At 40.6% G+C, this 26,738-nt stretch overlaps 1 protein-coding gene across 1 annotated transcript in view; it reads right to left on the bottom strand.

Annotated features, from left to right (window-relative positions):
- Positions 1–26,738, bottom strand: part of skor2 (SKI family transcriptional corepressor 2) — a 106,311-nt gene that overhangs the window by 42,016 nt on the left and 37,557 nt on the right. The window contains exons 4-5 of the mRNA XM_027278561.1: positions 4,286–4,437; positions 930–1,126 (exon numbers count right to left, since the gene is read on the bottom strand). The gene's annotated coding sequence lies outside the window, so the exon portion shown is untranslated. The remainder of the gene's footprint in view (positions 1–929; positions 1,127–4,285; positions 4,438–26,738) is intronic.

The raw sequence follows: 26,738 nt of genomic DNA, 5'->3' as shown, positions 1-26,738 counted from the left end.
AGAGCTCGATGCAATCAGCGCAATTAAATTTCATAAGAGCTATACTGTACCAGTAAATCATTTTACGAGTACGTGTGTAGAGAGCCAGCAGGGAATCATCTTTGGTATGTTTGAAATCTGTATGATTGTCTTGTGTTTCTTTTAAGTGATGTCACTAGCAATGTTCCCAGTTGTTCCAGCAACTATGATGATCAAAACAATCAGTAATGGTATGGAATCATTTAATAACCAAAAACAACTGAAAAGAGCTTATTTCAGAAATGTATTTTGAGACAAGAGGTAGAATCCATAGTCACATTCCCACTGTCAAAATTGTGAAATGCGACCTCAACATAAGGCTACAGATATACGGTGATGTGCAATATTAAAATCTTTGTATTTTTGCATTTCAATCTTAAACCTTAAAAAAAACAGCCCTTAGAAGATTGCACTGAAGAGAAAACTTTCATCTTAAAGTATATATATTTGAAATATGTACGTGTGTCTTAATCATTCAGTGAAATGAATAAAACTTTTAGATTTAGAAAAGTGAACTTTAAGTAGAGTGTACATTCAACTGCATGTCCGTTTGTATATGTGTGTCTGCCAGTGCGTGCATGTGCTCGAACAGTGTGTGTGCACTTGCTTTGTGTGTGTTTTTTCCTTAGCCTCCTGTGAGCCCAAAACAAGGTAAACGTATAATAATAACATCTTCAAAATGTATCTCCCCATCTTTCTCCCTTGAGCAAAACAATACACACCCCTCACGCCTCCTCCACACCTCCTCCCTGCCTCCTCCCCCCCAGCAGTGCGAGGAGCGTCCGGGTGTGAAATGTAAAAGGGAGAATGCTGTCGTTCAAACTGTCCCAACCACCAGTGTCTCCCTCTGTCTCTCCCTCCCTCATGCTCTTGGTTTCTTCCAGCGACTCTGCCTCATGTTTGTTTCTTACCCTATTTCTCTGTCACCACCGCCCGCTCTCTTCTCTCTCTCTCTTCCTCTCAGGTGGGCTGGCTGCTGCGGGTTGCAGGTGTGTGGGACCCCTCAGCCAATGAAAAATGAGTGCCGTCGCGCGCTGTGACTTTGATGAACCTCACTGAACGTCGGCCTATCACTCTTCTCCATTTGGCTTCCCCCGGAAAAACCGCTCTGCGACACATACACACACGAATACATAGTGTGCAAACACACACACACACACACTGTGGCAAATACTGTGGACCAAATATTTGTCTTGTTGAAGGAAGAGGCTGCGCTCGGGTAAATGCACGGTCAAGGGGGCCTTTTTGTCTTGTGTATGTGTGTGTGTACTCACATAATACCCAAGATGTGGAGTATTTCTGAGATTATAACACGTCTGTTAGAGTGATTCGACTTTGAATGTAGTGTACTGTGAAGTTGACTGAAGGTAAATAAAGTGATCTTCAACAACAGACACTTGGCATGGAAAGACAAAACACTGTCCAGAGGTCACTGTGTGTGTGTGTGTGTGTGTGTGTGTGTGTGTGTGTGTGTGTGTGTGTGTGTGAAAGGCATAGTCTGGTATGTGTGTGTGTGTGTGTGTGTGTGAAAGGCATGGTCTGGTATGTGTGTGTGTGTGTGTGTGTGTGTGTGTGTCTGGTATCTGCTATGTGAGCAGCTATGAGAGTCGGGAGGCTAATCCCTCCCAGTTGGTCCCTAATCCGGTTCTAATCCCTTTAAAACTCTCTATCAGCCTCCCAGGACCTCAGCGGGGTTAAATCTTGTCAAGTAACACACCAGAAAGACACACACACGCACACACACACATACATACAGCCCTGCACTGTGAGTTAAGTGTTAACAAATCACTGTCATCCCTTGTAAGTAAAATGAGCTTCTTTCCACTTCTTAAATGCGATTATGTCTACACTCCCTCACAGCAGGTTGTAGGTGAACGAGCCTCAGCTTAATCTTCCATTCTCTATTCCTCTGTCCGTCTATTCACTCACTCAAACCTTCTCTCACTCACTTTTGTTTCCTCCTTTTTCTCCCAATTTAACAGACAAATAAAAGGCAGCATATATGTAATTTAGCTGCTTTGTTCTTAAAAGTGGACACAATGGGGTTCCGTCAAAGATGTTTTTGATTAGACAGGAGAGCTGCCTTATAAAATAACTGAATAGAGCATTTACAGTGGAATTACAGCTAATTACAATCATTTACAGTAGAGTTGTAGTGACTTAAATGAATTAACAGGTCACCTGGATCTTATTGGATCTCACTCTGGATGTTGTCTTTGCTCTCTTAAGACGTTCACATTACACTCTTTTGCTACATACATTTAAATTCACGAGGATGTGGACAGGGGCAGCAGAAATGTGTCTGACTTACAATGAAGGGACATTTGTTTTAATTGCCATACACTCTGAGGTTTGTTTGTAGTCAATTACACTCATGCTGTAGTTAGATTACTTTTGGATATGAGGAATCTGGTCATGTAATGTAAAGCATTAGTATTGGTGTGACTAAAACTATGTTTAAGGTATTCAGGTATACAATTTTAACACATGCATACCAGCCAATCAGAATCAAGTATAGTCTGTGGCCCCGGCATGCTTTATATAAAAAAAGAAGTACCCACTTTCATTATACACAGATACACACACTCCCTATAATCCTCTGGTTCACCCCTTGCCCCCCTTTCACTTCCCAAACAGACAAAAGCATTACACAAATGAAAAACAAGTGAGAGGCTGGAGGGGAGGAAGAAGGAGGGGCGATTGAGATTTTATTTAAGTGTTCTTGTAAGCCATCTAAGATATTAATGTTGCAAAGCTACTTATCAATATTTAAGAACATAAAAGGAGTGTGAGGGCGGAGGTGGAGTGTTGTGTGTGGAGAGGGCAAACCAGGAGGGACCTGCACTCTCGAGCTGTGTGTGTGTGTGTGTGTTTGTGTGCATGTGTGTGTTTGCCAGAATCACAGAACAACAATGAGAGACGAGATGAGGTCTCTCTGACAGTTAGAGAAGAGGAATTGCTTGGTCTCTGTCTCACTAAAAGCTTTAACACGCCCGCAAAACATGTGCACACACACACAAACACACACAGAAAGTGAGCGCTGTTAAGTGATGGTCAGAATGGTAAATACAACTGCTAATGTCCTGTGACCGCAACATACTTACTTTATGTTGTGGTTAAAATGTCCTGATTTATGTTAATGCTTATGTTTGTATTTATGTATGTACACATGTATTGTATGTGCATGTACATGGATAGATATGCTTTATGTACAGCCTGTCTGCACCATCTGTAAGTCTGAAACACAGCAGGCCTGTCACAGTGTCAGATTTTTGTCAAATTCAACTTTTATTGTGCGTTTGTCCCTACTTTCTGGAAAATGAATTACACTCACACTCTGTGTGTAGAGAGGTGAAGAGAGACCGCAATGTAAGAAATGAAACTGATTGAAGTATGGATTACTTCCATGATATTATTGTGTGTGTATTATTAACATGGTATCAATAAGTTGTTTCCTAAAGTTCATGGTTATCATGAATACTGGTATATTTTCAGCAGTAAGCAGGTATTAACCTTTTTTATGATATCAATGTGCTTGCAATGTAGAAATGTTCTCTAGTGTTCATCAATACTTTACAGAGGTGGTCCAGACCAAGACTTTCTGTTTTGTTCAGTTATTTTTGATCTTGAACTCACATCCATCTCACATTTCATATAAACCCACACCTGACCAGACTATTGCTATTAGGTAGTCGCAGCTAAAAGAACAATATATTAGAAGGTGTGCATTTAAATTTAAAGGTCTTTTTTCCTCCTTAGTCCTCCTGCTGATCTAACAATGGAGGTAATGGAGCTGTTGGTCTGTACAGCTCCTAGTCACTATCCACCCACACAGGTGTTTTGACGTACCCATTAGACATCTTAATCACCCTGACAGTCCTGTTCATTTTGTTGCATCTTGTGTTAGGGCGGGACAACTGACACCTTTCTCCTTCTAATCGGTGCATGGAGTCTTGTGACCGTTTCAAAGACAACAATGAAAACACCTGTGTGGCTTTTAGGTAGCTTTATGGTTGGACAAACTGTCTCACAACATCCTGTCTGACAGTATCGTGTAGACACTTAATTACTCTTCCCTAAATTAATTTAACAGGAAATGTGAGTATGAACAATATTAATAAACCAACAGTGGGGTTTGAGAGATTTAATAACTTTTATGGGCATTTCTTTCTGAAATGGAAAATCATCTCACAAAGAAGAAACTCTGGTTCTTCTCAACACATCTTTAAATAAAGGCATCTTCCTTCCTTTGCACTCTCCTTCTTACCTCTCTGCTGCGATGTGCCCCATCCTGCCGTCTCTCCATCCATCTAAACCTCCACCTGCTCTGTGCTTCAGTCCCTCCCTAAACATTAGAAATCATCAGGGAGGGTGACGAGAGGTCTGTTTGCAGGAAGAGGCTAAAGTACTGCAAGCTCTCTGGAGAGAGAGAGAGAGAGAGAGAGAGAGAGAGAGAGAGAGAGAGTGTTACACAACAAAAATCCTTTTCGATTCTCCTCTCATTAAATGAAAAAAATAAACCAACAAAAAGCTCCTTTGTCTAAAAAACTTGAATCATGCATTTAGCGTATCTATATATGTGTGTGTGTGTTAGTATACAGGGGACAAAGACATTAAGGGGTGAGCAGCATGAGCAGCACTCCGCAGGTGTTTTCCACCTCTGTAGCTCGAATACATTAAAGCTACATACACACACGCACACATATACACACAAACACACACACAGTGACCTCTGGACAGTGTTCTGTCTTCCTGTGTCTTCCCGTGTCATCTCTAGTGTTACACATCCAAAACACTTTCTGAACACAAACCACTAAATGACCGCTGCAGGGTGGAAGAGGTGTGCACTTGTGTATGTGTGTGTATGAGAAAGAGAGAGAGGGAGTCAGAAAAAAGGACGAGAAAGATTTTGTGGGCGTGTGAATGGGAGAAACTGTTTGTGTGTGTGTGTATTATGACCCAAGGCAGGGCTAGATGGATGGGTGTTCTGACCTCCCTACAGGGGTGCAGGCACGCTTATTTACACAAAGCACCCTTAGGTGTGTAGGTGTATGTGTGTATGTGAGTGTGTTTGTGTGTGATGCAAGCTTCCAAACTTATTCATACAGAGAGCAACACCCATACTGTAAATAGAAAAATATTGAATATGTCTAGTTTTAATTACTTTATATCTCTCCCTCACTTAGGTGAAGCTACAAAATAAAAAAAGGGTGAAAAATAACTCAAACCCCCCAGAGGCTCAATATCTGATGAGATTTGATAATATTTTTTTGTTGCACATGCGAACAATCATATACGTCCATAGTGATACATTCTATGAAAATTGAACAGATAACTGTCAGTGTTAGTGCTTTGCTGGGCGCAGGGCTGCACATAACTTCACGGCCAAAACATATGGACTTCTGTTTTTCTCCAAATTTGACACTCCAAGTTTAAACTAAACTAAGGGATGTGAATGCAAATGTTTGTGTGCTTTTAACTTTGTCACAACTTGTTGGAAAGAGAGGTGCAGGGTAGCAAGGAAGACAAACCGTCACGCCGGCCAGGATGACTGACCTGGGAGAGACTGGACTGGTTTTGGTTTTCGCTACGTGAAAAGCAGCACCCTGGTCAGGTTAACAATAAAAAAATCTGTATTATTAAATTCTGCAATATATACTGTACATTGAAATTGAATTGAAAATAAAGTACCCATCTATTCATAAAGCCAATAAAAGGGTACTTGTTGCTTCCTCTTTAAGCACCCGCCTAGATGGCCTACACAAAAAGACTCAAACACATTATATTTTCAAACACGATTCGATTTATGATTTGTTGTCAACATGTTCTCACATACTTTTGGCCATGTAGATAAACTACGACTAAAATGGGGTTACATCAGAAAATCTGGGACCTGTGATGTGTCAACCCTCTGTGAACCTATGGGGAATATACTGCAAGCGAATCACCTGCATGTTACTAACACAGACATTAAAAAACTCCACCAGGAAAGACTTGGGATAAAGTTTGAACTAAGGACCTCCTTGTTATGTGCAGACCACTGAGCCACCATCTGGCCGCAGTGATACATAAATAGGTGCTGTACTCTGTAGCTACCAGACAAGGTCTGAAATTGAAATAGCTCTCAAAGCTGTTCTTTTGAGCATCTGAGGCACCTCTAAGAAATGTTCAAAGAATGGCACTTCTTCGGAATGAAAAGGTAATATCCAAAACACACAAACATAATCAGCTAGTGCTGTATGAGAACACCAAAGCACTGCTTTGTCTCTGTGATAATCTCTCTGTGCTACTGGGCTCCCCTTGGAGGTTGACTTTTCATGTTAAATATTCATCTCTGCACACTGTTATCACTGTTATCATTGTTATTACGTCGTTATTTATTTAATGTTTATCTTAAATTTTTAGCATGTTTGTTATGGCGGTAAAAGTTGAGGTAAGAAATCGAACTGCACATTCAACGACACAATGCAGCCCTGTTTAAATAAGTAAATAACTTTAAGACTCTTTTGTGCAACAAATAAAAACACTATTGCTCTCTGGTGTGTCTCGGACAGTGTGCTCCTGTTGCTTTGTTTTTTTTTTACATAATCAAGACATACATTGACTTCTGATGAGTATTCAAAATGCAGTCAATCAGCTTTTTTTTTCTTTTCGTCCAGCTGTGCAAATAAATCGGTATCCCTGATGTTGCTTTCACAATTCAACAGCAGCTTTCCTCCAGGTTTAATGTATGCTTGAATAACAACCCTGTCTGTTTTTACACTGTATGTGAGAAAAATTGGTCTACGTCTACAGAATCACATTGATTTGCCTCTAAAACGGTGCATAAATTGTGTGTTTTATGGAAACAGAAAAATCCATGCCGCTGTTTACAATGCTTGCTGCTTCTGTAAATCAGAATGTGATCAATGTGTGTATTGACTCATCCGTAGCCTGTGTGTGGGTATATATCTTGTGTGTGTATGTGTGTTAACGGTAGTTGCCTTTTTGGGGACACAGTGCATGAGCAATGTGATGGTTTACATGTTTACATTTTGTTTGTGCAGTAACTTTTTTTTTTGTTTTTTTTTCTCGTAACTTTTCAGTGTGTGTGCTACGGGACACCTGCGGGTGTTTATGTGTATATCTGTGTGCCTGTGTTTGTGTGTGTGTGTGAGTGTGTGTCTTTTCAGCCCTCCAGGAGGGTCATTTCTGTATTGACAACCTGCTTGTCCCTGTCATACAGAGAACATGAGTAGAAAGGCCATTCTCATTTAGCCTGATAAAGCGCCCATAGCGTCATAACGACCTCTAGCCATTTATAAATCATACTTTAACATGAGGGAGCCAGACCTCTAACCGCCGACTGATTGCAGAATTGATCAAAATGACTCATTCATGAATCAGAGTAGCATTTTTGCAGCACGCTGAGCACAATCACGCAGCATTTTAAAAGGTTAGATGTTCTGGTGGGAAATAACACGGTGGTTATGGTACGATAAATATTGTAGTACTTATATTTTGGCTGATCTTTTGCTTTGTGTTATTATAACTTTGTTCCAGTGTATAAGTCTGTAAGTTATTATATTACATTCTTTTCTTTTTTTCCTCCTCTCCTTTCATCCTCCATCTCTCCGATCCTTTTTTTTCTCTCCTTTTTCCAACCACCTTCCCCCTTCATATGAATCTGCATAGGAACAATCAGCAGCTCATGTTTACTGATTCGCCCAATCAGGTATCAGTTCTCCCTTGAGGTTCAAGGTCCCCATTGAGTGTGTGCATGTATGTGTGCACGTGTACATGTGTGTGTGTTGCGGACAAAAGAGGAAAATCCCTGGGAGAGTCGAGCAGAGCGTGTTGATCGATCCTCAGCAATTACCAGCCAATCGAAATGTGATTTATTTCCCAAGGAATCATTTCAATATCAAGAGAGCCGGTGAGCGGATGGGAGGGTGTGTGTGCGTGAGTGTGTAGGGAGATCCTTGTCAATAAACTACCACTTACTCCTCCATTCTTCTTTTTCCTGTATCCCCTCCGCCTATCCCTCTCTCAACCCGTCCATCTCTACATTTTCCACAACTCCCCGCCTCCCTCCCTAACTTTGCCTGTCCTCCCACTCTCCCTTTCTTATGTTTCCCCCCCTTCTACTCTCATCCTGTCCATCTTTCCCTCCCTACACGCATCCTCTATCCATCCTCTGTTGTGATTCTCCCCAGTATTCCTCCCCTTTTACTCCATCGCCCCTTCCTCCCCTTCCTCTCCCTCCATACAGCCCTTTCCCTCCTCCCTCCATCTCTCCCTGACTGCTCCCCTGTGAGGCTATCATTCTGAGGCCTTGTCAATACGACCAGTCAACCAAACAAAAAGACCAACTGACCAATTGAGGTATTTTGACTCTTAATCCCCCCCCTCCCACCACCTCATCCCTCCTTACCCTCCTCCTCTCCTTTTCACCACCGTCTCCTCCCCTCCTCTCTCCTCGTCCCTTTTTTTTTGCACTTAATTAAGTCGCCAAGTGGCTGTCAGGAATAATTTTTTGCTGCAGCACGGGGCCGAGGGCCGCGGTGGACTTGACATTTGATAATATTGCGTCTCCACGTTGATTGAAATTGATTTTAGGGGGGAGAGAGGGCCCCTGCTCGCTGCCGCCGTGATCGTTTGACAACTCTCAGCCAATCAGCCCCAAGGACAGCCCGTGGACCCCCACGTCTTTGGCGTGGCAACTCATATTCCTACGAGTGATGACTGGCCGCCTGCTTGTGTGTGTTTGTGTGGGTGAGAATGAGTGTGTGGATGTGTGTGTGTCAGGGTACCAAGGGTCGGACATAGAGTACCGTCGCAGGGTCATGGAACTGGCAGTCACATTTCCCATAAATCAGCTGGGCAGTGTGCAGGGAGAACGTGTGGAGTGTGTGCACAAAACTGCCTGCTCCCTTATGTGTGTGTGTGTGTGTTTGCAAGGTTATTTTGTGTATGCAGCTGAGTGAGTACAAGTAGCACACATGCACAAATTTAGTTTCTTTACTCAGCAACCTCTGCCCCCTTCAGCTATGTTTTTCTCTCGCTAGCTAATAGAGGGTATAATGTTAGATGCAAATGACTGTTTTAATTGTTGCCTTATTAGTGGGGAGTGGGGGTATTAACTAAAGAACATCATGATGAAATGCCACTCAAAAGCAAGCTGCAGTCGGAATCAATCAGGGCAATTAATTACAAACAAGAACACCACCATCAGTGTTCCCATAATGTTTACAATCAGACTCTACAGCGCTCTCACATCACTTCTCTCTCACTGCAGGCAGAGAACCCGAAACAAGCAGCGAGGCCTCGTTTCCTGTAGGGCTCTCCGACATGTTTACTGCTATCTTTATATGAGTGGCTGTCCCAGGGCAAAACTTAATTGTTATTTTTGTTGTTTCAAAAGATAAAGTATTTTGGTGCACCCTGCCTAAGGAACATGGGCTGACAAAGCAGTGGTTTAAATTACTGCAAACACGGATTTAATTAGTTTTGACCAATTTTGTTCTTGGTGTATTAGATATATTATTTGGTTTTCAATTATAATTATATTGGACACTGTCTTGTCCTTGTTTATCTTACTGACACTTATTTATTGTTATTTTAACACACTTTGTAATGAAAAATGCAGTACAGATAAGCAGAACAGCATCAAGCAGCACATCAAGTTATTAATGTCATTCTTTATTGAACCAAAACTTTAAAAAGTATGAAATATAAAGTTATCATTTTTTGTCACGAAATGTGGCAAATTAAATGAATGAATCTGAAGTTGGTCAATATAAAATTTCCATCTGAAGTTTTAGTATAGTTGAAAATAAGCTAGTCTATGAAGCCATTGTTGCCATTGACCTAATACTTTTAGATGTACCTGATTTACTACATGTCATACCTGATGTACAGACAGGTGACAAATTAAAGAAAAAAAAACAATGAATGACATGTTCTTCCAAGAATCGGACTGAGCTGAAATGATTTTCTTTAAAGAAATATCAAACTGTCAGTAACTCATCAGTAACATCTGAATCTCTAGGAATGACCACTGTTTTCAGCGCCCATCCTTAAACATTGCAGATTTATCTGTCTCTAGCCAATGCCCATCCAATATTTTGCATTCTCATCTGCTCCTGTTTTAACTGGGTTATGGGTGACACTTGCTGTGTCTCTGTCTGTCTCCGAGAGCCGTTCCATATTCCTGATGAGGTTCTGTCTTCTAACCCCCTTTTTCAGGCGCTCTAATCGCGTCTCACCGCTCCAGGCAACAGACAAACTGTACCAGACGCACACAGAGGGGAAATTGCTTTTATTTTGGAGGGGGCTTGTCTAAATTAATTGTGATTTTTTTTTTTATTCACCAGTGGTTAACTACAATGTTTGCTCTGGTAACATGGCCTAGATAAAAATACTTTCAATAACAGCAACAACGGTCAAGTTTTCTCTTTTTTTTTTGACTTGTGCAACTAATGTCATGACAGTTGAAACCTCAGCACACTCACTATGCTGGAGAACGGCACGAAGTCACCATTTGTTTTTTTGCTTTTTAACTTTATTTTTTTACTCTTAATGACTTAGCTGATTGAAATAAAAAGTATTACCTCCTGCCTTTTCATGTAATGCATGCTGGGAGAAGCTCCAGCCCGATGGATGGATGGATTAGACTGACCAGAAAATTACAGCACTGTCATTTATTCAAACACTTTGACAAAAGTGGCTGACTTGTTCTGAGAAGCAAAGGAAGTGCCACAACATTGTTACTGCTCCTCAAAACCTCTTAGGCCACATTCAGACCAACATTTGCCAAAAAATGCAGCCCTCTCATCCATTTAAATGCAATCAGTCCGTCAGTATAGCATGCCAAAAGAACAAAACAAAACGTTCGGTTGCCGAGCAAAAAAGCTGAACCTAAATCAACTTCTTCTGTAACCCACCATCATGCGGTAACTGCTTGATTCCACCAGGCATGGCTGCGCGGCTCTCCGGCTACATCGTAGGCTGATCACTATCATTCTAAACAATGCTTTTGATTCCACCGAAAGTGTTGCGGTGTGTGCCAAAAGCAGCGCTCCACCCTGCTCTGTGGGGAATAAGCGGCTGATCTATTTTAGAGGGAAGCCTTGTCAAGCAGCACGTCGAGCTGGGCAGGAAGTCAGACACAGAAACAGCTTAACGACTTAACGTAAAATTTCAAAGTAAAACACCCTATGCAGACTACCGAACGATAAAACAGACAAATCTAACAATGAATAGTCGACGCTATGATAACTTTCTTGAGTTGTAAAATCCATTTGGTATAAGTACTGAAGGTTAGGTGTACAAATAATCAATGACATTTGAGAATTGACATTTTCATCGTTTTTTCTCCTTATATTTAATCATAACCACAATCCTTTCCTGACCTTAACTTGTTTCATTTATTTAAAATGAACTAATGTTGACCATCAGGAAACCACATCAACAAAACACTCAAAATGAACTCAACTTCTTGAAATCTTTGAAGAAGGTGATGAGAAACATTTCCTCTCTCATTCTTTCTCATCTTAGGTTCACATTCACTCACTCTTTATCCCTTCCTACATCCTTCTCTTCTCTGCCCTCTTCTCTCTCCATCCTCTTCCATCCTGCCTCCGCCCTTTTCATCCCTCTCCGCTGCTCAGCCTTCTTGTCCGACAACCCAGCTATTAACCTCTGGCCTCGTGTCTCTCCTCCCATCACCGCTGCAGTAATTAGGAGGTCAATCCAACCCTCGTCTATCATTTACCCTGATGCAAGCACACACACACACACACACACACACACACACACGCACACCATTTCTTCACAATTATTTCTCTCTGATTGGACACAATTTGTTTGCACAACATGCTCAAAGAAACACACCCGCACTTAAAACGGACATGTCAATACTAATGTGAAAAAAAAAAACTTGACACTCAATTACAAACTGATTGGTGGTATAAAAGTTAATCTGATTATTGATCATCTTTAATGACAGTAGTCAACTTGTTAGGGTGTGGAGATCATTATTCAATATTATAATAAAGAATCCCTCCATTGTCCCATCAACTGTAACAAAAGACTTAGACTTATGAAAATGAAAATGTAGAATAGATGTGATCTATATAGTTTTATTTTAATAATTCAGTAAATATAGATAGTCATTACATATTGATAGTCATGACTCGTCCATATTGCCCTATTACTATGTCGAATAATTATTAAATATAAATGAATGAATGCTTACACATTCAATATGGTAATTTGAAACATAATTTTAATGTGTGATACAGCTAATCACACATTGTAGAATATGTTTATTTCCACCAAAAGTACACACACACACCCACACACACACAGCAGGGTTGACAGGACTGGGCAATGAGCTGTCAGAACAGTCTTTCTGCATCACACAGGTCATTGGCTGATCCCTGTCTGTCTCTCTCTACCTCTCTTGCCGTCTCTTTCTCACCCCTCCTCTGTGTCTCATTAACACAACATACAATTAAAGTGTGTGTATCAGTGTCAGACCCCTGCTATTAGTACCTCAGCCTAAATGGCACTTGGCTGCGAGCTGAATCGCAGCCTCCTCCTCCCAGTCAAACAATTAGAGGCCTCACACACACGCACACAGACATACACGATCAACGCCAAAACACCTAATTAGCTTGACACAGCAGTGCATGTACAGTACTGCTGTGGCGTATATAGGTGGGCTGACACTGTCCAGCTCCTGTCCCCTCTGTTGGCATATGATGATTTAAACGGCTGATTTGAATTGCTTTTTATTCTCTTTCAAAATTCGCAATTCCTGTAAGGAGAAATATTGAAATATAGAGATTTTCATGGTTTGTTGGGTTGCACTTGTATCATTTTGTTTAAAGCAAAGTCAGCATATTTACAGCAGCCAAGTGAAGTCAAACTAAACCCGCTAGCTGAGGCATTTTCCCAAATTTTGGTTTGATTCAGAGGTGAAAAATGTAGGTGAATTCATCAATCAATTCATTTCGGAATAAACCAGTGTTTGCTAACTTTAAACTACAAAGCACAAACAAAAGCATGGACTGTAGATGCAGGAGCCCAAGGGAAAATGATTTAAAAACAAAATCCCTTCAAAAGTCTCCAGACTGCAGCGATTCTCACTCTCTCTTCCTTCCTCTCTCTCTGTCTCCCTCTCTCTCTCTGTCTGTCTCTCTCTCTCTCTCACACACACACACACACACACACACACACACACACACACTCTATTCTTCTTTCTCAACACAGACACACCACACCTACTCCCACACTGCAGCAGTAAATATCTGAGATCTAAAGCCTCTCCACAGCGTTGCCTAATTACTCCCAACAACATGGTAGCTGATTAACTTGTAATTGCTGCTCTGAACGCAGCCTGTCCCTCTCTCCTCGTTAGGGTTATTACTGACTATAATTACCGCTAATGTGCATAGAGGAACACACACACCACAGACACACACACACACACACATCACCTCACATGTACACAAACAGGCATGCAGGTGGAAGCTCATGTACTTGCACCTGAACACACATATTCTCCTTCACGACACACTTGTGCACACACCACGACAGGAGAATACTTATTTTCTTGGAAACTGTGACTGGAGCACAAAGCAATAACAGTGAACTTTAGGCAACTAAATTAATTTTCTGTATGTTGCCTCATTTAAACAGTGCGATTCACAGCAGCCAAAATCCTGTAATGGTCTTTATATGTCACTTCATGTCCTCCTGGTGTCCTCTAAACCTCATCACCTACCACAAATGTGACATTTCTGGTCATTGAGCCTGTGAGTAGCCTATTATGTAGCTGTTTTTTCCCCCATCAATTTTGATTCTGGAACTTTTAATTTAATTTGCGGTTGATTGTGATGATGTGAACATGCCAGCTGTCTCTTCTTCTCTTGGTAGAGCACTTTGGTTGAATTACCATGAAAAAAAAACAACCAAAAAAACATTTTAGCAGGTAATCACAAAGTAAATATCTGCTCTGATAAATGATTCAACCAAGATAATCCTTTAACAGATAACACAACGCGTGTTTCGTGCATTTCTGGTTCATCCAAAAACAAATCAAAATGTATTTTCCATGTTTTTGGGAGGGGTGTTTTTGAGATCATATCCCAAATTGTTTTGGTATCGTGCAGGAAATCAGATAAGTAGCGACATATGTTTTGCATTTCCATAAAAGCAACATTTGTAGAATTAACTATCTGCTTATAAAACCCGAATAGGGGAATTTAGAAACTGTTTTTGAACTTCCTCACTGTGTTCCTGTGAACCGCAGAAAGAATGAAAACACAAGTCATTTTTTACATAAACAATTTTTTACCACTAAACTACCGGCCTTTTCTACAAATTCCAGTACTTGATCACAATTATTAAAGAAAACGAGTCTCCTTTGAACCGACTGTGAGCTGTGTGCGGATAGCGTGGTGCCACTATTGTTCATCTTTCTACACTCACTCTGCAACACAAGGGGCCTCTCTTCTTCTTCTGCCTCCTCTGTTTAAAAAGGCATTCGTGTGAATCTAAATCTGGCTTAATCGTAAGTCTCAAACTAAACTTGCTGTGGAGAAAGCTATGAGCGCAAAGCTCCTTTTAAGTTCATAATCACTTTCTCCTTTAGCCGGGGATAATGGTACTACTTGTGGGAGATTTAGCCCACGTCTGACTTTCTCTCTCTCTCTCTCTCTGCTTCTCTCTCCTACCCTCCCTCTCTGTCTCTCTCCATTTCCCCCAAACACTATCTCTCTTTCTTCGGACCATTAGTGATATTGCCGGGCCGCAGACCTCTGTGTTAAGTCACTTAATCAAAAGCAATGGGTTGAAAATCTTGTTTGGCCTCTTACGTCTGATTCATTCCTGCAGACAAGAGCAGCAGAGAGACAGAGAGAGGGCCGGGGGGAAATAAATGGAGAGCGAGACAGATAAGTAGAGGAAAGGGAGAGCAAGTAAGCGAGCGAGTGTTGATAGTAAAGTGAGGCGGCGAGGGAGAAAGTGTGAGAGAGAAGAAGAGAGAGGACATTAGGTGGTGGTACTATGTTTTATCAGCTAAGCAGCAGCAGAAAGGCTATCATTGGCTCCTTCACCTTCGGGGGACGAGGAGGTCACTGTTCCTCTAACCACTTCTGACCACCTCTCATCCACACACACAGTATTCCCTCTAGTTTTTTTTTTCTCTCTCTCTTGTTCCTCATCTGACCTCTACGTCAGTATAATGCATACATTCACACAGACCCTTCTCCTCTTCTTATGTCTCACACAACACAGCCGCACGGAGACGTTCCAGGTGAAATGTCCATGAAATATTTTGAAAATCAGACAAAAACAAATTAAACAACAAATATATGTTGCTTGTTGTAACTGTTCAGCTGAATGACACATAAGCGTTTTCTGATCTGATGCTCCTATTGGCAGGATGACATTATTTTTTACATATTTCTTACCACTGTATCAAAACTTGGATAAAAGTTCCCATGGTAAAGATTTGGTTAGTTTTGGACACAAAAATGACAAGAAATCATGGCATTGTTTAGCCATCTATCCATCATGACCTTCTTTTTTTCAATTCAGAATATATAGAATATAAATGTAAGGAATTGTAGGACATATTTCATTTCATTCACAACAACACAGCTGTGTAGTTTTAGACAGTTTGACTGAAGACATTTTTTTGATAATGAGGGCGTGTTGGCTGGTTCCAAAGCCGATGATGAGTGTGAACTTGGTTTTAGGGTTAAAGGCAGACTAGAGGGGAAGGAGCAAGAGGCATCCACTTCCTAATGCCCAAACCAAGATCTTAACACTGAACTGCATTTGAAGTGAAAAAATCAATTATTGCACGCGGACAGCTTCAGTGCCATTTACAAAATGCACAAAGACGCTCAGAGATAACCAGCTAGAGCATTTGGCCTAATGAGATCTCACCAACTAGCAATCATCAAAGCAACACATACATAGGAAACACAAAAGGTCTGGTGACCACAGGCCAGGTCAGGGGCAGATGATGCACTATGTCAATGAAGGTCCTCACAAGTATAGAAACAGGCATGCATTGTGTATGTGTGTTTGTGTGTGTACAGGAGATGATGGGTGATGGAGGGGCTCCATGCTCCATAGGGGGGCAAATGGAACATACGGTGCACCAGACCTCTCCTACTGCTGTAGTGCAAACACACACACACACACACAGATTTTATTTTCATTTATTAATTCAAAAGAAGAAAAGTTTATTTCCCCTCTTCAGTGCAGTTGACATGTTTAAATAATAGACCGTTTGTCTTTTGGATGATGTGCAACAGAAGACGGAGGAAACACAAAAGGAAGTAGTTCTTGTGCGCTTGTATTCATCAGTATACGTCCATGAAATAAACTTTCAGTGACACCCGCTGCTTATACTATAGAAAGCACGAAATACCAGCTGTAAAAATGTTCGATTTGACAAAAGTTTTACCTATAAAATCCAAAACTTGGCTACATTTTACACTCATGATTTGGAGAAGCGGACCATGTTCTAGGGGGAAAAAGCATCAGTTTGATTCCCACATGGTCAAACCTGTTACCATTAATGCACTAGCTTTTAACATCAATGCACTCTACGACTTTGTTGTATGAGTTAAATCAGCAAAGCATCTCTCTCCAGAAGTAGAGAACTTCACTAAGCTGAAGATCTATAAGATGGTTTAAAAGTCAAGTGAATTGAATTTTCTTAATTATGGTAAAAGTCCAAAAGTGGGGTATTTTCTTAGAATTACCATATAATGCACATCAGGAGCAGAAAGTAATCTCTGAACTCTTAAGACCGTCATAGTTTTCATTTCCTAATTGAGACAGAGATGGATTGGGGGACAGACATGGAGATAAAAAGTGGTGTAACGCTCATCTCTCTCTCTTTCTCTCATTTCCCTCTGGCCCATATATATGAGTGTACAAATTCTCTTGGATTTGGTACATTGCATTGTGGGATAGCACAGTTAGCAACCCTACTTAGTAGACTCAAGACCCTTTTAAAACACCCCTGAAAAAGCGACATTAAATCCCTCTCAGACCAAATCTTCTAAAGCGCTCTTCCTTTTGAAAATTTGCAGTTAAAGGAAAAATAAAAAAAACAAATAAAAATAATAAAATAAAAACAGAGAATTTAATCAGCTCTTTGTCTTGACAGTGTGTGGGAGAGAAACTGGAGATACTGTGTAGTAGCAAAAGAAGAGTTTGTGAAAAAAAAGACCAAGAGGGATAATTATTCCAGAATCCTTTGTACCATTTCTTCTTCCACATGCCAACACCAACTGTAATGGACCTTCAGATGATTCATGATGCACAAATGACCAAATATTGACCATAAGTCTGTAGGTCAACAATTTTACGTACTGTAGGTCTATTTGCAGGTCTAAAAAGCAATAGGTGACAAAAGAATCGGAGCTTCAATATTGATTGAAGAAAACCAAAACTGCAATTATGCCATTTTTAAAGCTGATTGTTGGATACTTCAATCAAGATCAATATTTCACAAATTCTCTTACTGTTTCATAGATTTTCCTTTTTATTAGAAGACATTTCTGTAGTGATAATAAGCTTTTTCAGTGAGTTTTAACCATTTTCCCTCCCTCCCTTCCTTCCTCCTCTTTGCACACGTGCACATTTGTGATACAGCATGTGTTGCTGAGTCTTGGGAAGGGTGGATACTCCACATCAAACACACTCCAGCACCTGTACACAATCAACCTCCTCCTCGCTGCCACAGGTGTACTAGAAGAACACACTCTGTTACACACACCTCTCAGACCTTTAAGAACACCCAATTCAATTAACAGGCAGATACATGCACATATTCAAACGCACTCAAACCCATCCATCCGCCCACCAACCAATCACCTAATACACAGATTACAGCACAAACACACACACACACACACACATAAGATTCAATCCTGTTGCAGACGCTTCTCAATTCAATTAAGACACACTGAAATACTTCTTTTGATCTCAGTATTGGATATCAGGCACACACACCTGATGCTAGCAGCACTAGTGGCCTCGGCTTTTAGCAGCATTGTGTTGCAGACAATGCTAACATCATCTGGCTAGAGGTAACAACAGTTTTGAGGCAATAGTGATATTTTCAAAAGGTACAACAGAGAAGCGTGCTGCGAATTCAATTATGTAGCACTGTATTTCATATGTGTGTGCCAAGTGTGTATATACGTGTTGCCTCTGTGTATGCAAATGCCATTTCCATTTGATAATGAGCTTTCTCCACATTTCAGAATCAGAGTTCATATTGCAATTGAGTTCCTGAACGTGCCCTATAATAGTGTTCTGTTTCATTAGAAGATTTAGTGATTGCATGGAAAGGAGTGTTAATACTTTTGTCGTCTTCCTTTTTGAATCTTAGAAATATATCTAGAGTTAAGAAGTGTATTGTCTCAGGAAGATGCGGAAAAAATGTGTAATTGTGAAACTGTGTTGTCCTCCTCACTGGTTTACCTAAAAAAAACTTAAGAGTCAAACCACGAAAAACTCATTTGATTTTATCAAACTTATTCTCAGATCAACTTCAACTTGTCAGAAGTTTACAAACTTTTACTTATATATAGCTTACATAACTGACCTGTTCATCCAATATGGACCTATAAGGTCACCACATTTGTTGCATTTGTGTTTTAATGCATCTGTTTGCTGTTTGTTAATAAGTATAATATACCTCTCTTGGAATGAGAATAGATCGACTACACAAAATGACTCTCAGTCTTGTTACCCTTCCTTAAGAGATTGAATGGGAGGGAAGAGTGTCCTGAGGAGAGACTCGGAGGGACTGAGTGGGTGCTGGTAGTTTGCACTTCAGGTGGAGGAGGGGGACAGATATGTATTTTGGTTTGTTTTGTAAGAATCACGATTATTGTGAATTGTTTTTTTAAAGTGACATATTGTCATAACTCACAAATGATGAACCAGATCTCCTGGACTGGTTGAAGGAAAAATGCTCTTTACGTTAAGAATCAATGTAATGTCCCGAAAAACTGTAGTGACACTGATATTAAAGTTAAAATCATTGTGGATTAATTTTATGTTGAAGATTCTCAATCTCCGTGACGCCGCATGGCTTCTCTTGATATGTAGATTTCTATGTGTTGGTCATGAGAGATATGAAGCTTTTCAAATGAAAGCCCACATATATTTAAAAAATGTAAAAAAGAAATCTCAAAATTAAAAAGAAAATATTTACAAGAATGACCAAAGAATCACACTTTTTTAAAAATTATATTTAAAAAATGTAATCATATATTTCATTTTATATATTTATATTGTTGATCTAAGTTTTTGCCACTAGGAGTGAGAGCATTTTGTTCTCTGCGGATGAGAGCGGAGGCGTTTCATTCGCAGGGAAATGACAGTTTTGATTGTAGTGCCTGTTTTGTGTCTCTCTACATGAATACACAGCGCCAGATTTTGCATATGTAAGGTTAAAGTGGCGAAGCTCATCCCGCTGTATTCAATCCTTAAAAAAGACATTTCCTCTTTTCCCCGGGGGCTGTGTGTCTGTGTGTTGGGGGGGCTAGGTTGAGGTAATAGATAGGAGGGGGGGTGGGGGCAAAATGCCATATGCGTGTATATGTGCACACTTGAGTGCATGCATGCCAAATCATTTGTGTGCATATGCGTGTACGTCGCTCCCTGTTCATCTGAATGGGGATTCATTGGGCAGCCATTTCAAAATTAAATGCTTTTGGTCAGGCAGATTGCTTTACGTCTCTGTCATGTTGCTGTGAATGGGATTCAGCCTTTGATGGATATGAGGACTGACAGGAGACCCCCGCCCACACACACACACCACTTTATTCATTTATACCCTCATTCCCTCCATCACTCTGTCCTCAAGCTCCACTCCTTTACCTTGTGTCTCTTGTCCTTAGATACTGTACATGTCCAACTTAAACTTTAAAAAGGTTATTTTAAGTTGTTTTCTATTAATAAGATTAAAAAACAACTGGAAATATAAAAAAAGCACAACAAAGACAAAATAACACATGATCTTAATGTAGACCTTAGCACCTAAAGAAACTTTTCTTTGATTTGGTTTTTAATTTATGCTAAACAATCAACAAAGAATCTTAATTATTCTGCAACTGCAGCCACATTTTGTCACTTTGTAGTTTAAACTTTTCTTTTAAAAAACAGTGAAAAATGACAGAAATTCTTTTAATTTTGGTTTTTGGCCTTTGTGGTGCTAATAGTACTTTATAATTTGCATAGCATTTGTCAAATTGGTTTGTTAGATTCTGATACCAGTTCAGACTGCAGTTTGTCTCCTTTTGATTACCTATTATTTATTTGATCTGCTTATTGGTTCTGAGTTGAGTTCAATTGTTTTTTGAATTGCCCAAATTCAGAGTTTTTTCTTTGTTTCTTTGTTCAATTCCCTCTTTTTTTTCCTCGTCCAATTACAATTCAGAGTCTGTTTCAAGTGCTTTGCCTCTAAAACTTTTTATCAAGTTTCCACAAAGTTTTAAGCTTTGCTCCCTCACACACACACACACACACACACACACACACACACACACACAGCTGTCCGGAACTGAAAGTACTACTGTAATAAGAGATCTACAGATGGTCCTCTCAAATATCCTGCACACATTTCCTTTTCCAAAAACAACTTATACAGAGTTGGTTTAAGAACAATATGCAAAACTTCCAGCCTTCCATAAGTGTTTGCTTCGGTGTCTGTGTGTGTGTGTGTGTGTGTGTGTGTGTGTGTGAGTGAGAGAGAGAGAGAGAGAGTGAGTGTCGGTCATAACTAAACACAATCAGTCCTGTCAGTCTGTGGATTTCCTGCTTGGTGACAGTCTGCATCTGCCTTCCTGGTACGCGTCATCTGTTTGCCGCAAGCACATTCACACAGACGCCATCATTTCCTACAAGAAATATCATTCTTAACTGTGGGGAAACTGTTCTCAGAGCTGTTTTTTTAGGACATTACTCCATTCTCTGATGATGCATGAACCTTCAGAGCACTGCCACTTTGACTTCGAGAGTCAAGATAGTAGTTTGATATGTCGCTAATCTCACACTACTTTATCTTAACAGCTATTCTTCTTAACAGGGTCTTCTTTAAATACATTTTATTTTATGCTCATACTGTATGTTAGCCATGGAGATAAGTCCATCAGAGAGGAAAGTTTTATTTTTACATGGTTAGATTTGGTGCCATAATAGCTGCATCTAAGAGAACACTGCTTTCTATCCCTCATTTAATTCAAACAGTAATTTCAGACTTCCTGGGATAAAAATGTTTAATTGTCAAACTGATCTGTAAGAGAAAGATAACTTTGTCTCTTGCTGACACTCTTTAATACTGTCATGGTGTTTGTAAGCAAGACAATGTATCTAAAAGAGGATTGTCACCATGACAATGGAAATGCTGTTCGGGTGGAAAACCAAAATGTTTTATCAACAAGATCCGGATTTATAATCAAAACAGCAAAATGTCTGTTTTGAGGCTGCTCTCAGCACAGCAAGACCACTAAAAAATATTGTATTTTGTCATAAAACTCTGTTTGAGTTCCTGTCACAGGCTCTCTTTGACTCCACATCTATTTGTAGTTTTAGTTGTACATTTGTGTGTGTCACTGTGCGTGTTGCACCATGTCTCAGATGCAAGGACTTCTCACTCGATGAGCAGATGAAAGCCACTGAGAGGTAATGGAACCTCTGTTGAGACGAGCCAGCCAATCTGCAGCTCACCAAAATACATTTCACTCAAACACAGGCACACGCGCGCACACACACACACACACACACACACAAATATATCTACCCAATACATTTGCATCTCGAGTGCTGTGGCAGCTAGCTAGCCAGTGAGACAAGTCGAGTTACCATTCAAATGAAGGCAGTGTTTGTGTGAGCCCCGGAGAGAGAAAAAAGAGAGAGGTTTTTTAGGAATATGCAAATACTGCTCTGCAAGGGAAATCTATCCTGAAATGAGCTTTCTATTTGGGGAGCTTAAATCAAGAATCACTTTTGTACACCGAGGTGAATTGAATACGTTTTGCTTTTGCCGAGGTTTACATGTAAAACCTGGCCATCGGGGCTTAAAAGGTCCAGTGTGTCAGATTTAGAGTGCTCTATTTCCAGAACATAGCAGAAATTAAAAATAATATGCATAACTATGTTTTCATTGTGTATAATCACCCGAAAATAAAAATCGGTATGTTTTTGTTACCATAGAAACGCCATTTTGAGTCGCCCAGAACAGACAAACTAAACAAAGCCATTACAAACGTGCATAGAACAAGACTTGATATATTTTATATATTAATATAATAATAGTGGATCACATTTATATAGTGCTTTATCTTACATACTCAAAGCTGACCACTGACACTGAATGGACAAACATCAGAATCTAACTCTGGACACTAAAGCAAATATGCAAGTTTTTCAGCACCGTATTGTTTCCACAAACTTGCACGAAACTGTGCATCCATTTTCTAAAGTAAACAAAGTCAGTACAAAGTAACTTTTCCCCCATAATCAATTTTGTCATTCCCACTCTGCGCCCTGTTCTAAGGCTTTACGGCGCTAAATCACTAAGCGGAAATGTTTCCTGATTTTTCCTCTGGTGTCCTCTGGCAGCTCTGTATCAACTCTATGTGATTTACAGAGTTTCCTGATGGATGTTAAAGTAAACTGCTGTGAGCTATAGCTGCTGTTAGCTAATTCTAGCTCAGTTTGTCAGCCAGGCCCGACTGTGAGCTCAGAGCACTGGGGGAGTGTTAGTGTTTGTACCAAAGCTGTTTTGGACCATCAGGAAGAGGAGGGATTTAGGTCCAGGGCAGGTGAATGCTGACGGTGAGTACTATAACAGCTCATTCATGAAAAGGATTTTTAAAAAAAGGACAGTTTGCATGCAACCACAAACACATGCTTTCCCACTTTCATTTTTTGCTTTACACAACTCAACTCAACACAACAACAGTGCAACAGTGTTGGTATAGATTTGGAGCAACGCTTAAGACCCAGACTATAGACCAGATGGACTATGAGAGACTTGGGAGAGATGTGGCGTGTCGCTCTGAACAGCCTCATCTGTGCAAACATCAACTTGAATTTAAAACATAGTTAAAATGTCATCTAGAATATGAGATATTTTAAAATCTCCAGTGTAAAGCTCTTTCTGAATCAACATGATACTTAGCACTATAATTCTGTCACACTGCTCTGTTTCCACAGAGAAAGTTATTACAATGATTTGTTTACAATAGAAGCCTCTACAGCTGCCAGTATCGATGACCATGGATACACGTGTGTTTGTGTGTATGTGCATCTTAGACATTAGTGTGTACCATATTTGTATTGTGTGTCTGTACATTAATGAATGAGATTACACAGGACTATGTATACATGCATTCACGTACGTGTGTGCCTCTTGTGTGTGTAAGATAAAGTGTGTGTCTGCATTCTGTTGTGTATGGATCATAAAGCACACCTAAAAGGCTGAGAGGGTCGATGGAAAGGGGTGACAGCCTTCTGTGTAAAACTTACAGCTCTCAGATAAACTAACAGAGAGAGGAGCCAGAGTCAGTGAAATCACGCTGCAGTAGATCATATGCAGATGCACTCGCCAGCTCACCGTAACACTCCTCTATCCCTCAAATCCCTCATCGTAAAAGTTACTTATGGCTGTTTTTAATTCTTCCCGGTGTGGAAAGACCCTGGCCGACAGTTAACTAACTAATGGGATGAAGGAGCGGGCCAGAGATTAGCCTGATCTGATGGAGCTGTCCAGAGATGAGACCTTGCAGCAGCATTGTAAAACAATACCACCGAGTGTTATAGACTGTGTGAAAAAAAGAGAGGAAGATCTGATGCTACATTTGTGCCTTTGCTTACTCGTCTCTTGGTGTTACTGTAGCATCTTTTCCGTCTAGAGGTTGACAGAGCTGAGCGTGTAAACACAATGTATTTAGTTTGAAACAAGCCTCAGACCTTCAACAGAATACAACATTTTGTGACACTGTCACAGGATGAAAAGCGTAATAAAAGTAATAATGGATAAAATCCATTTAGTTCCTTCCATTCAAGCGTCATAACAGTGTGAGAACCAACATGCAGATTATCAGGACCCTGAAACCGAACAGCGCCATTGTTAATGTCATTAGTCATCGTGCCTGTGCTTTAGTCCCACATCTGCTCTGAAAAGAGGACTGTCACATTGTCTCCTGTATTCACGGGTCAAATACTGGTAATTTCTGTCACTTTGTCAAGTACGCATGTGTGTGTGTGTGTGTGTGTGTGTGTGTGTGTGTGTGTGTGAGCAATTTGTATGTAAGCCTTCACAAGTACATGAATAACCAGGATGAGCAGAATACAAATGATGTTAAATCACAACACAGCCGTGTCTAATTAACTAATTATCAGTAACTACCTTGAAGGGTGAGCACTAAACCAACCAGAGGAAATATGATGAATAGAAGTCTTGATAAATAGAAGATTAAATAAAGCAACGGTTTCAGGGAAGCACTAAAATCCAGAAGTGGTTTGAGATGTGGATGTTTCCACCATCGTACTCCAACTTTCTCTTTTTCTGGGCTGCTTATAGGCACACACAGCATTCAAACTAAAATCTCACACACTTACTTGTTTGTTGGAATTCCAACCAAAAGAAGAGAAAGTTCAGAAAAAGAAAAGGGGGATGTAGAAGTAAGCACACGGATAAAAAGAATGGAACAAAGAACAATGAAGGAAAAAAGACTGGAATGCCAGCTTCCTATTTAGATGATGATTAAAATTCATAGGCTCCCCACCTCTACCATCTCTTTACCCCCTCCATCCATCCTTCTATCCATCCATCCATCCACCACCACCCCCCCGCACCCCTCTTTTGATGCTGAAGCAATCTCGCAGCAGTCACAGCCTTCTCTCCCTGCAAAATTAATTTGACAGGTTTGCATTAAGGCACCTGATCAATACCCACTTAGAGCCGTGAGGGCTAAAGCCAAGAAAAATAACGCACCGGCCTCCCCTCCTCTCCCTCTGTACCAGATGAGAAAAAATGAATCTTGGACACTTTTTTCACCCCTCCTCAATCGCTCTGCGGTCCTAAGCCCTGCTCTCTATCAGACGGACACACACACACACACACACACACACAAATAAACACGCACAAATACGGGCACACACATGCAGCTCCAAGCTTCTCTATCACCAGGCTGACCTCCTGCCATTGATCGGTAGCCGTTAAGTTGACAGAGGGCCTGCGAGGTGTGTGTGTGTGTGTGTGTGTGTGTGTGTGTGTGTGTGTGTGCGTGTGTTTGTGTGCTTTGTGAATTTCACTGGGCACTTAACCAGGGAACGATCAACTATACAACCTTGATAAAGTCAACACTGTGTGTTTGTGATAGAGGGCCCAAAAAGAGTATAATTTGTGTGGAGTTGAAATGAAATACAGAGCCTGAGTTTGACACAACCTCACAGGCCCTGCATCTAAAGGAGGAGAGGATAAAAGTCTGAAAGAAACCAGGAGTAAGGACAGAGGAATGTGAGAAAGTGGGCCAACACAACATATAAACTGAGAATATATAAAAATCAAGAGTGCATTTGTGCATCAGTTTCTTTCACCAATCTTTGTGTTCATCCTCAAAGCTGAGCACTCCTTAAAGTTAATTCTTTTCCACACATGCTGTCTACAATCTTGCCTCCTGTTGACTACAGAGCAGTTCCAGTTCTAGTGAATTAAATGTTTTTTGCTCAAGGGCACCTTGTCAGGGGTTGTTAAATGAGTTCACAGTTGTTCTTTGACAGCACCAGCTGATTCACAGAACTGTTAACAGTCAGTTACCCAAAGCCCTCTAATGGCTGACAGCAGCAGAGAATCAAACCAACTTTAAATGTATCTGGAACATCACTCATCATTAATTAACAAATACACTGTGTTTTAAATGTTGAATAGCTACAGACATTTAAACCTACTGTATTTGTCTGGCACCTTTGCCGCCATGACTTGCCTGATCGAGTAAAGTGAAAGACAGACTGATGATGAGTGATGTAAGAGGATAAGAGATAATATAAGAACGGAAGGACCAACACAACACAGCCACACGTCATTACAGGGAGGTTTCCCAATAAAACAGAGAAATCAGAATAAATAAAAAGTAGCAGTAAAAACAGAAAACAGATTAAAGTCTGAGTTTAAATCCACAATATTTTTTCAATATTTATTCTAAACAGGAATCAATAAGTGGGGGTCAAGGCAAAGTTAACATTTCTAGACAATTGACATAGCCTCTGTACTGGGACAAGAGCTACACTCCTCCACTTATCCCTCCGTTCCTCCTCATCCATCCGTCACAGAGTCTTCCAGGGCTATCCCATCTCATCCAGGCAGAAATCAATACCTGGCCCCTGAGACAGGCCCTCAATAAACAGTGGAGGGAGAAACATGGGCGAGCCTCCAGAGCTAAAGCTCCCCCTCACCTCCCACTCTCTGCACAACACAAAGTAAATGAACTCACTACTTTTCCTCTAACTTCATCCAACCAACAGCAGAGACCTCCATCCAATGTTTCAGCCCTCAAGGTCTCAGTGATGTTTCAATCCCGGCCATGATTCACTCAAACGTACACCTTCACACTCGCACCAGAGTTTGCAGGCTGAGGGGTGCAGGTATGAATGTGTGCCGTGCATGGTTACAAGCAGGCGGATCG

This window comes from Larimichthys crocea, chromosome IV, assembly GCF_000972845.2.
Source record: "Larimichthys crocea isolate SSNF chromosome IV, L_crocea_2.0, whole genome shotgun sequence".
Lineage (NCBI taxonomy): Eukaryota > Metazoa > Chordata > Actinopteri > Sciaenidae > Larimichthys > Larimichthys crocea.
Note: the sequence above shows the minus strand (reverse complement) of the source record. Positions and strands in the feature narration are given on the sequence as shown.